General features: G+C 42.5%; 1 protein-coding gene across 3 annotated transcripts in view; it reads left to right on the top strand.

The window, feature by feature from the left end:
* The first annotated feature begins 3,321 nt into the window (after positions 1-3,321).
* ADNP (activity dependent neuroprotector homeobox) overlaps positions 3,322-12,668 on the top strand; it is a 30,917-nt gene continuing 21,570 nt past the window's right edge. Inside the window, exons 1-3 of one of the 3 annotated variants that reach the window (XM_057701926.1) lie at positions 3,972-4,066; positions 6,107-6,280; positions 7,631-7,702. The gene's annotated coding sequence lies outside the window, so the exon portion shown is untranslated. Of the gene's footprint in view, positions 4,067-6,106; positions 6,281-7,630; positions 7,703-12,668 lie in introns of all 3 variants that reach the window. The other 2 variants (XM_057701924.1, XM_057701925.1) reach the window with 2 other exon arrangements.

Below are 12,668 nucleotides of genomic sequence, written 5' to 3' on the forward strand. Positions count from 1 at the left end.
TATTGCTGCTTTCATTAGAGTATGCGAATGCAGGATTTCTTACATGGGGAAGACTTTGAAATATTTATAAAAACTGGATTCATAGCTCTGGATTCATACCTAATACATGTCAGAAGTAAGAGTGCTAATTATATTCATGAAATATATATATGGCTGTTTCTGTATGAACCGAAAAAGAAATACACACCTCTGCCCTTTCTTTAAAAGTGTATCCCAATTTTTTAAACCAGATAATACATTTAGAGTTTGGTTTTTTGTAGCTGTTGACTTGATAAAGCTTTTCACCTGTCAAAGCAAGTCTGTTTAAAATATATATTGTGATTTGGAAACAACTTAACAGCAAGTTGATTGCATAGCTGTTTTTTTTCTCTTCTGGGCAGTAACTTCTTTCAGTAAGGAAAAATATTGATGACATTAAGGCATAAATTTAGCTGCTGTAGTTTGGTGGTGGTGGTGGTGGTTTTTTTTTGCAGTACTGTGCATCTTGTGGGATCCTAGTTCCCTGACTAGGGGGTCGAACCTGGGCCCCCAGCAGTGAAAGCACTGAGTCCTAACCACTGGACTGCCAGGGAATTCCCAGCTGTAGTAATTTTTAAACAACTATGCTTTTTTCCTCAAAATATGTTTTCATGTTATTTCAGGACCCTTAAAGCATACATCTTTAGTAATATGACTAAACCACTTATAGCTCTTCTGTTGAGATGACTGTTCTGCCGGTTAAAATGTTGTTCAGTGAAGCCAGCACAATATTCTATTTCTCCACCTTAAGTAGGTATTGCAAAAAAAGATTAACTTCCAGCTATAGCAAAGCTTTTAGATCAGGGTCCCCACTGGTCTGAGGCCTGTTAGGAATGGGGCTGCACAGCAGGTGAGCAAAGCTTCATCTTCCACTGCCACCCCCCATCGCTCCAATTACCACCCGAACCATCCATCCCCACCCCCAGCCCAGTCCATGGAAAGATTGTCTTCCACGAAACTGGTCCCTAGTGCCAAAAATGTTGGGGACTGCTGTTTTAGATCATGCAATATCTTTTAAATTTTTGAGTAAGACATAATTTGAGCAGGTAAGCTTAACATCAAGTTGACTTTGCAAGTAAAAGGAAGAGGCGTCTCTAAATCATTTAATAAGCATATTTAGTGAAGAGTATTCCTACTATTACATTTTTCCTGGCTTAATTTGGCTGCTAAAGAAATTTAAAGTCTGATTTTTCCATTTGTATTTCTAACAGTTCCTGCCAGAAATGTACACCAGAGTATAAAACCTTTGGTGTCGTTTTGAACATTACTTATTCTCATAGTTGAATCCATAGGACACATTCCAATACGGGCCTCTACTGTTGTTTCCCTTTTATGCAGAGCTGAACAGGTGGCCCACCATGGACCCACCCCCTTCCTTGGGGAAGTGACTTCTCTCATCAGTAATAACTAGAAAATTTATCACCACTGATGTAAAATAATTTTTTTTTGAGTATTTAGATTCTTTTTCATCTAAAGTCAAAGTTAAATTTTTACTGTCAACTATGTGGAGCAGAGATTAAATAACCACCTCAGAGAACCCACTACAAAGTACTGCCTTCTCAGACCTCACTAGAGTAGGTACCTTTTGCCTTTTCTAGTCTTTTGATTCTCATTCCCACAATCATTACAACACTATCACTATTGGAATTCACAGCAAAGTATTTGAGCAGTGAAAACTTTCACCATTTGGAAGTTATTTAGAAAAGAATCTGGACTATTTAGATGCATTTTTGTAGTAAATCTGGTGACTTAAACACTAAAATCTTTTTAAACACTTACATGTGAATCCAGCATCCCTTTTTACTTTGCAAATGGGGCCAAGGATGAAATCCAGATGTTCTCCCTTTGTATTGGTATTATCTCTGTATGAAATCTAAGTATATCTAAGGAAAACTAAACTTAAAATTATTTTGCTTATTTCATATTAGTTCTTGCCTGTCTCCTGCAATATGTAATTAGATTCTTCATCTTTGTTTCTCTAAATTGAATGTCTTGGGTCCCCTCCTCCTTTTTTACAACTTTTTCTAGCTAATATTTTTCTTTGAAATACTGATTTGGCTTTTTAAAGATATATTTTATCACAGTTTCAGAAATTAATGGAATACTCTGCTGGATGAAGCAGCTTGTTAAACCAGCTAACTGAAGCCTTAGACATTGAGCTATATGTAACCACAACTTGTACTGTTTTCAGTTAAGTCAGATTCTTCTGGGATTTACGTATGATTTGAAACTATTTTAACTTGAAATTTAGAGAAACAACAAAAGATAAGTATGATGTACAGGAGCACATCCTAACAGGTTTGGTTAATCCTTCACAATTGACATTTATTACTTTTAAGTGTGTTTAGCCAATGGTAGACACTCATATGTGCTCGACTATAAAAGGTGGGTTCAAGAATGTTGAGAAGGTAATGTGTCGGTTGGGGTTGACCTACATTTACAAAGGTCAGCGTTGTGTCCTATGCTGTCCAAATTGTGGCAGCACTAAAAGTAACTGTCTCTGGGACTATAGCCTGTATGGTTTTTAAGGATCTTCTGGAGGCCCCCTGGCAACATCATTTCTCATCCCTGGGCTTCACTAGTCCAGTCGCCTCAAAACGCTAGGTATCCCACTTGTTTTCTTCAGGCCAAAGAGAAGAGTCCATCACCGATTTCGAAGAATGTCCAGTCCCAGAGCAACAGCCAGCCTTCTGTAAAACGCAGGCCTGTCCACTGAATAGCCCACCCCACCCGCAAGGGGTCAAGCATTCATGGGCTTGGGTCTCATCTCAAGTAGGTGTGTGAAGCACGAGGCCCTCACACCTCATTTAAGCGCAGGAGGTGTCGGGCATGACTGGCCAGGTGTCCCTGCCCTTCCTGCTGCTGCCCAGCCCCTGAGAGCGCGGGCTTCCCAGCACGTGGAGCCGCGGGGCTGCCCGCACGCCCCCTCCCTCCAGATGTAGTCCTGGCCCAGCTGGGCCCGCGCAGGGATCCCCAGCACGGCCACCTGACTGAGTGCAGGGTGTGCTGCGGCCCGCTGCTTGTGCCTCCGCCGCCGGCGCTGTGGCCAGAGGAAGGCGCCCGCCGTGCACACGGGCCATGGAAGCGCACTGCGGCCATTATCCGCGGCGCCTCCTAGTGGGTCAATGGCAAATCCTCTTGCTTCTCGCGAGAGCTCCCCCTCATTGGGGATTATATAATTTCCCTCAGGCAGGGATGGGGGTGCTGGTGACATCCTCGCTCAGAGAAAGTTAGGTGCAATCACAAGTGGGAGTAAGAGTCGTCTGTGGGGGACATGGCGGGGAAGGGGTACTGTCCCCCACTGCCCCCCCCCCCAGTTAGCTGGACAATGAGTCCTCTTATGCTAATGAGATACTTGCGTCACTTCCGCTCTTTCTCGGCCGCCATTTTGGCTAGGGCAGTTTCGGGGACTCGCTGTGAGGCGCTTGTATTGTCTGCCGAGGGGAGACGCGGGATCAGCCCCCTCCCCCGCCCGTTGCTGCCGCCGCCTCCGCCGGCCCGGTCTCCCCTCCGCCGCCCGCCGGGATCCATGAACTGAACTCCCGCCCACCCCCCCCGGCCGCCGCCATCTTGTGCCCCCTCCCCCTCCCGCGGGTAGCGCTAAGGGGGATTTTGGCGTCTCCTCAGACACAGCTCCCTCTCTCGGTCCCCGCTGCTGAGGAGCGAGAGGAGCGCGGCCGCCGCCGCCCGCCTGCCCGCGCCGGTGAAGCCGCCTCTCCCACACCCTCCGTCTCCTCCCTCCGCCCCTCCTTTGTCTGCACCGCTCGACGACGCTGCCGCCGCCGCCCGCGCGGGGACTGGAGGGAGCCGCTCGCGCCGCCGCCGCCGCCCGCCGCTCTGCTGCGCCCGCCGCGCCCCCCGGCAGCAGCCGCGGTCGCGGCGCGAGCCGGAGCCCGCCGAGGCCGCCGAGCCGGAGCGCGACGAGGCCCCGGGCGCGCCCTCGCCGCCGCCAGCGCCGTGCCGCCGCCATCCGCCCGCCGCCGCCGCCGCCGCCGCCGCCCGGCCCCCGAGCACGCCGGCCCCGCGCGCGCCTCGAGGCCGAGTCAAGGTAAGCCCGGCGGCCGCCGCGCGCGGACGCACGGCCGGCCCTGCCCCCGACCCTCGGCCCGCGCGGCTCCCGCCGGCCCACCCCACGGGCGCATTGTTGTCGAGGCCGCCAGCCCTCCGGCCGCACACGCTCCTTTGCGTACTCCGGTGCTGACGGAGCGCCCGCCTCGGCGCGGACCGCTATCCCGGCTCCGCTCCGGGGTCCGGGCGCCTCTTCCTGCAGCCCGACCCCCCTTCCCCGCCCTGTGAGCCCGCGGAGGCCAGCGGCCGCCCCGGCTGCCGGAGCTTTTGCCGCTAGTGGCATCTCCCTCCACCCCGCCCCCAGCAAGATCGAGCTTCTCCCATCCCTGCAACTAATCCCTTCCTCCCGCCCCCCGCCCCAAACAAGCCCCCCACGCACACCCCCAATCCCTGGGAAGAACCTTCTGCCAGGTCTACCCACCTTTAGCTGGGAAGGGGGGGAAGATTGGGGGGCGGGGAGCATGCATGGCACGGAGTGAAAGTCTTTGCCTCCCCTGTGCAATCCTTCCTCCCCAACAAGCCAGCTCCCCTCCTATCCTGACCACGGATTCCTCCACCACCCCCTTTTCTGAATCGCAGCTGCCTGGTCAGCATGACCTCTTGCGAGCATTCTGAGCCCCAACTTTGCAGTAAGATGGTAAAAAATGGAAATCCAGAAAGCTGCGAAAGATTTTTTTTTTTTTTTTTTAGTGCAATGAATGGGGAGTAGTTCTTTGAGCACCCTTTTATTCACCTCTTCTTTCCTTTGGGCTGCCTGCCTGCCTTCCCCTCCCCCCAAACCTGGATGCCTGTCTGCTGGAAAAGGCGCGATTGCTTCTCTTCCTCTTCTGCCCAAGACCAGGCGCTAAGGTCTAATATTCTTTACAGCCACACACATACCCACACTAAGTCTTCTTGATATTCTTGCATTCCTCAATTCCTCTGGACAGTTCTTGCCATAACCCCATTTCTCAGACAAAGGCTTAGGAGGGGAAAAGAACCGAACTGTTTCCTGTGTTTGCTGTTTTAATGCTGTCCATCCCCACACACTCAATCCCTTTCCCTGATGCTTCTTGTGCTAGTGTCTTGAACCTTCAAAATAAAAACAAACAAAAATCTCCTGGGTAGCTTGATACAGTTTCTTTATAAATCTGCATTGTTGCTTCTGGTTTATGGCCATGAAGAAAATACCAGCCCCCACCCAAAATGCACCGCAGCCAAGTCGGCTAAAGGCTATGAATGTTGAAGTCAGTAGGGGGCGCATTCCCTGCACTGGGTAAGGCTGCAGAGGGGGGAAGGGCCCCAGAGCTAGAACAGGATGTGCTTCACAGCGCCTTCTACAGACCATGGGAAAATGGACCCAGCAAGACACACTCGCACACTCTTAGTTGGTGAGCTGACAGCAACATGGTGAAGGATCAAGTGAGTCAAGAGCAGTGATTTTATTTCTTTTAAAGAGTCCACCTTGCATTTTAGAAGTTCTCTCTTTTTACTTTTTCAAAACTGTTGACCCTTAGACAATCCACATTTCTTCTTGACGAATCATCTTGGCACATCCTTGGTACACAGATTTCCCCTTCTCTGGAATTCTTACACCTTAAGCTTTGAATGTGTCACCATATCTTTCCAAGGTCAGATGGTGAAGGGAAAAGTTTAAAACCTGAGAGGAACAGGTTTGGAGTTATTGCTGATTACATTCCTTCTTCATGGCCCCAACCTTTTCAACTCTCTGAGAGTTAAAAATCCTTGAGGGATGTGAGATTCTAGTGGGGTAGTAATTTTCATAAGCATGTGGATGGGTGTCATGGTTTGCAAAGCCTTGTTGGTAGACATCAAGCCCATGGTTGAGTTGTTCATTGTCAAACTCAACAGAGTTGATTGTAAAATTTTCTTTCTTTCCACCTTTGGACTTGCGGTTGCCATTCATTATCTCAGTAGCCAACTGCCTTTGCAAAAGTGTTGACACCAGTCTTCTGTGAGCACCCACCTTCTTAGGGTGTGTTGATTTCTATAGATTTTACTCCTCTTGTTATTTCCATAGGTGTGAGATGCACAATGCGAAACCTAGGCCCCAGCTTTTGCACCATGATGCGCAGGGTTGTACTTTTTGTACTGAACTGATAGGTGGCCTAGTGGTTATGCCCTGTACTACCATTTTGAGGATCTGGACTCCGTTCCTGCCTTGCTCTTTGGACCACATTGTCAATTCACACCGGTGGGTATATTCATTTTGGAGGGTGGGAACTGCCGCAACAGGGAAGCCAGAGACTTTTTCCTCCTTGGTCACCACCAAAGCCAACACTTCCAAAATTTCAGCCTAGCCACATTCCTCAAGGAACCGGTTAGAGCTGGTTGGTTAGAGCTGGTTGCAGATTTGGGTTCTGAACAGAGAAATAACTTGTGACTTAAGAGAAAACTTTAAAGTTGCTAATATTGTTTTAATCATTTGCATTCTGCACTCTTGTGTATAAAGTATAAGTATTCAATTACTGTTATTTTGATGACCCAGTCTCAAGAGTTGCTAAGCTTTTAGAAATTTTAAAGATTCTCTGATCAGAACAGGCCTTTCCATGAACATGTACTTGCTACCAAAGATTGAGACAGTGGTTGTTGATACTCAAGGGTACTTTTAAGACTTTGTTGCAAGTATTTTATAAGGATACACCAAGATAAATTTATGGGAAAATAATGGGTGTATTCTTTGATACATAGTTAACCAGTTGGTGCTTAAGGGAGAATTTGCATTGGACATTTGCTACCAAGTAACATTTTGGTGAGTGAAAAGGAGGCAGTTTGGTTCAGGTATTCCATTAGAGACTTGACTAATAGTTTTTACGATTTGCTTAGTAATTAGAAGAATCAGATATATAATCTAAATGGTAATGTTTGTAATTTTTAAATACTATTTAGTATTTATTACGTAGATATAATTTTGACCTGAATTTGTGTTTGATATAGAGTTATATGACTTTTTAAATGAGTATTTGAATACAGTTTCTTTAAGGGTATGTTGGAAGTGAAGTTTGTGAAAGTGATTTTGTTTGATTAAGCAAATTATACATAAGATATTATGTTAACTGATGTCCTTAGCGATAATAGCCATTTTCCCCCTACAGGAAAACTGCTGTGGGCTCTTAAAAAGCATATATTCTGCAATTTCAAAGGTTTCCTGATTTTGGCCCCCCCCCCCCCCCCCCCCCAAAAAGTGAAATAATTGGGCTTGAAAACTAGAATTTAGGTAAGCTGTGAGGGTTCGTTAAAAAGCCTCAATTAACTAGAGGGTGGGGAATGGGTATCCTATTTAATTGAACTTTAAGTAGAAATCCCTTCTTTGTCTTGGCCCTTGTTGAAAACTTCCTAACACTGCCTTATTAGAGGCTGCTGTACTTTGAACTAACTGAATCTTTGCTTTTTGGCTCTTATAGTCTCTGTATAGGAAATAGAGGAGATTGGGCTTTGAATCTCTAAAGACCCTTGGTCCTGCTTATTCTGAAAGTCTTTGATTTTTAAACATATCCATTGTGAATTTGTTTTGCTTAAATTTCTCTTTTTTTCCTTAAACCAGAGTGCAGGAAAAGTTCTAATACTATTTATATTAAAAATAAAACGTCACCATGTTGAACAGACTAAGTGTCAAGTAAGTTCTTGATTATTGTTATTTTGATGACCCAATCTCAAGAGTTGCTAAGCTTCTAAAAACCTTGAACATTCTCTGATCAGAACAAACCTTTCCATGAACATATACTTTATCCCAAATAATCAGTAGGTTTTTATCAAGTAAAAATGGCTTTTTTTATTAGTAACATACATGCATATACTTATTTATATTTGATTGCTAAAAGAATAATTGTTTTAGGTACATTATATATTGAAGTATAACTACTTGTAAATTTTGGAAAATATTAAGAATAACTTTTAGTGTTATAAAATTTTAAATATTTAACAATCTGGTGGTTAATATATTTAAGATGATGTGCACATTCTGTGACTGCACATTTTATTGTTAAAATTACAGCTTAATAAGGAAGATAGAGCTATTCTGTTATAAAGGAGCAAGTAGGGATCCCTACTTGGGTAGAGAAAAAATAAAAGAAAAACTTAAGAATTGAAGTAGCATTTTTTTTTTCTGAGAACCATGCATAGGTAACAAATTGCCTAATTTGTAGTAGACCTTGGCAGATTGATTTTATTAATGGATGGGTGGATATATACATAAAATACAGTTCATTTTTTTAGTGTTGAAATGACATATTAAATACAAATAAAAAGTCCAAATATTGGACATAATGTTTGGAAACAGTGCATTTAAGTGCAGGGAAAAAAATCAGAATTAAATGTTGGGTTTTGGTTTTTTGTTTTTTTTAATCATGTGAAAGTACAAAAGTGTTTTTGAAATTGTTATAAAATTAGAAGCTAATTTGTAGTTTACATCAAGGTGTCCAATACTGTTATGTAATAAGCTACTTGTTCAACCTAGACTTTCAAAGAACTTTCACTTTTAAAGATTGTCATAAAGTCTGTTATGTCTTCCAGAAGGTAAAATATTTTCCACAAGAGTGTAACTTTCATTTACTTGCCCAAGAGGCATAAACATTAAGAAAAATGTTGCTCGCCTATGAAAATAATTTAATTAGATTCACAGAGCTTGACGTGTTGTTATTAGCATCACGTAAACTTACAAAGTTTTTCCTTCCCTAGTTTTGTAAGAACTTGTGGTATTAAGTCTGGAGCAAATGCCATATTTTGCTGATGTGCATCACTGTTAGTTATACATTTTGTGTTGTTAGTTTGGAAACTTGGCATTTGAAACTGGTGTGAACCAAAGCCCCACGCTAATTAACTGAATTGATATTTTGAATGTAGAGGCTGTTTCTTGTTTACATGTTGGCACTTTCCACCTTGATCATTGAAACACTTTATAAGAGCAGCCACCCATGTTTTGCTCAGCATGAGTGGCCGCAGTTCCATGTGGCTGCATTTTTTTTTATTCTTTTCCTGATCCTGTTCATTAGAAAGTGGGAGGAAGGATGATTACACTCCCTCAGTCTCTTACTGTCTTAGTACCCTTTATACCTTTTTTTGGTCATGACCTACCTTTGATGTTATGCCAGTTTAGGGGTCAGCTTAAATGAGAATCCATACTCTGTTTCACTGAGAAGAGAAGGCTCTCTACATATTATCAGGCCTCTCAAATTGGGATATGTGTATCAACTTGATTTTATGGGGATATGTGTGTGTATATATATAGGAAGTCACAGATAAAATGTGAGCCAACTATGTAAAGTGAGTTTTGATTTGGGGTGCATATTTTGTTCTCATAAGTGTAAAATGCAAAATCCTTTTTACTAATTCAGTTCTTGATTCTCTCATCTCCATGTATGTGTTCCTGTCCTTTGCCTTTAGGACTTTGAGATGCACTCAGAAACCTCTTTGGTTTTATTGATTCCTAGCTTAGTTCCAAGACATCAGCGAGAGAAATCCTGATATCTCAAAGATTTTAGCAGTGTTCCAAAAATAAAGGTTTGGAAATTAAGAGAAGAGCATAAAAAACTTTGAATAGAACTACCAGGGGAAGACTGCCCTGAACATATGCCGCAGTTTAAGATTGAATTATAGTTCAAAAGCATGCACATAATGTAAGAGACTCCTGCATTGACCATCCCTTAGAATTAAAAATAAGTCCCTCCACATTCTAATTCTGTCTCCAGTAAGGGTATAGATTTGTAATTGAGTCACTTAGCTTTGGGTTGTTTGTATTTATGTCACTTTTCATGTGACTTGGTTGATGTCTTGAAGAAGGATGATCTGTAAGTGTAAAGACCCCCTTGCCGGCCTTTGTGGTATTATAAAATAATAATATTGGTGTCGTTTTCTAAGCACTTTATAAACCATTCTCAGTCCTCTCAGGACTGATTTCACAAGTAGGGAAATCAAGGCAGTACTACATGCAGTGATGAAGTGAACCATGGAATATGTCTGGGCTGGTTCCCAGGTCTATTTGGAACACAGGCTTTTATAGCGCCCCTGTGAGCTCTTTGGCTAATGAAGGCCCAAATGAGTGCTTCATAACTTCATAGTGATGTTTTGTGCTTGGATGTCAGCTAACAGCCAGGGATCCCAGGCGGGCTCTGCAGTTAAAGCAGCTAGCTACACTAGCTTCTTTACTGGTGGGAATTGTGCTGGTGGTAGTTGAAGTAGCAGCTGTGTAAGGTTTGAAGTTACCTGTATAAGGATCTTAAAAGAAAGTGTGTTTATGCTCCATTGCTTTTCCTAGTGTTTTGGTTTAGGGCAGTCTTGTTCCTTCTCTCCTCTGAGCAGTTATTTTTGCTTAGACAGATAATTGCTGGCTTTTGCCCTTCTGCCTTTTCTTTTTCTGAACTGTCTATGCTCCATTTAAGAGCTTGTGAAAACCTGTACTTCTCTTGAAAATCTGTAAGGCTTTCCTTTTCTGGTGGGAGCTGGCAACATTTGAGGACCTGTAGGAGTGGTCTCTTGAAACCTGATAAATCTGAAGAAACTTCTATCTAGTGGAAATGTGGAATTTATTAAAAGTTAAAATTGGTATTGTACATTTAAGTCAACAATTAGAATTCTTGCCCTTGTGAAAGGGATGAACTGAGACTGGGTGTGTCCTAATGCAGGGAGTGCTTAGAATCCTGGTTTGAGATCAGAAAAATATAAATAAAACTTCTGCAGAAAGTATGAGAATTGAGCCATCAAGTGGCAAAATCTGCTCTAAGAATAATGCTTTTGCTTAAGCCTTGACTAGGAGATAGCTTAGAAAAATGTGAGAAGGTGATTCAAATAAATTACATATTTTGTTATTCAAGAATAGTGAGAAAAATATATTTCCCATTACTATGGGAAGATTATTTTGAGTAGTTTCGATACAGCATGGAAAACTTATTAAGGGGTTGAAAATAACCTACTTTTTATTTTAGGCCATTTAGATGTGAAGACCAGTAGCATGTTTCTGGAATGATCATATGGAATATCTCGATGTCCTCTTAGGCTTGCTTGTTAATTAATTGATTTCCCTTTTTCACGCTTCTCTTAAGCCAGGCTGTTTGCCTGTATTGACACCAAGCAGCTCAAACCTGTGGCGTTTTATTCTTACGTAGGCAGAGTGGTTTTGGCATCACCCTCCACAGTATGTCTTGCTGGGATGCCTATTTAAAATGGAGTAAATTGGGATAATGCTTCCCATCTCATATTCTCCCTGAAGCTAGATTGGGATGTTAGAGACGTTCTCAATCATTTTTTCTTTTTTAAGCAGTGAGGCATCTTTTCCCCTTGCAAGTAAAATTTTATGTAAACTCTAGTATATAAAATTGGTAAAGGGTCAGCTTTCGTGTTGTCACTCAGACGTCATCTTCCCCTCCATCTGTATGTATCCCTTATAGTCTTTCAGCACACTCTGAGAAGTATACCCTGAAGACCATTGGTTCCATTGGTGTTCTAGAAATTCTGGTGGTCACAGTCAGGGTTCTTGCCTGAAATCTAAATACACAGAAGTAACGGGATAAGCAGCAACCATAATAACAGTTTCTAGTTGTGGGCACTAGTTTTTCAGTCTGAAAGCCTTCTTAAAAGAGGAGTAACCCCAAATTTTATATAAATATATATATATTTAATAAGCAAACTCTAGATCACACCTTTATATTTCCAAGTTACCTAGGTATATTTTGGGTACTTGCAAGTGTTCTGTTGCATAACCACTGTAAGAGCCACAGAGCTTGTAAAGGTAATATACTAACTCTAACATGAATGGCTCACACAAATGTAAAGTATTATATAAAAACACTATTATGTGTAAGTATAAATGCACATTATAATGTGTACAGGAGTAGATGTATGGCAACCACATCTGATTCTCAGGAATAATGATAGTCTGTGCTTTTTAAAAGATTATATCCTGGTATGAATTCATAATTTTCACAGTGATTCTTCCAGTATCTGGTCTGGTTTAAGGTAATGATAATAACTGATTTAAGTGTTAATTGGCATCATCTTATCTAATCCTTCTGACATTTGAACAGTGGAATGGTGTTATAGTGGTTATACCTTAGGAAACAGACCTCCAGAGGTTAAGTAACATTTTTAGAATCACAGCAAGTGTCAGAGCAAGGATTTAAACACAGATCTGTCCAGCTCTGTAGCTGCATTCTTTATCACTGCATTGTACCATCTTTCTTTTCTAGCAGGGGAAAGCTTTACTGTACTACGTCACTCTACTTATTACAGAAATTTAAAATTATGAGGGAAAAAATTTTTACATGTGGCTGATAGGTAAGGTAAATTTTTGTCCATGAAACCAGTGTAGTTTTACTGAAAAACACAAATTTTGATGTTGGCTATAGGCTTTATACTTGAACTTTTTTCCCCCATCCTTTTGCTGTCACTTCAGTATCTTGTTATCCCTAAAGCTCTGGCTGTTTTGCAGACCTTTCAGATTGAGTAGGTAGGTTTAGAATGGGTGTAAGCTCCCTCAGGTGATTCTGACAGTAGGTAGGTCTGGTATCCACTCTTCTACTTCATCTACTTCCTCCAGACCTTTTTTAAATGGGACCTGCCAAACACAACCAGTTTAATTCTCTCAAAGA

Source organism: Hippopotamus amphibius, chromosome 12, assembly GCF_030028045.1.
Source record: "Hippopotamus amphibius kiboko isolate mHipAmp2 chromosome 12, mHipAmp2.hap2, whole genome shotgun sequence".
NCBI lineage: Eukaryota > Metazoa > Chordata > Mammalia > Artiodactyla > Hippopotamidae > Hippopotamus > Hippopotamus amphibius.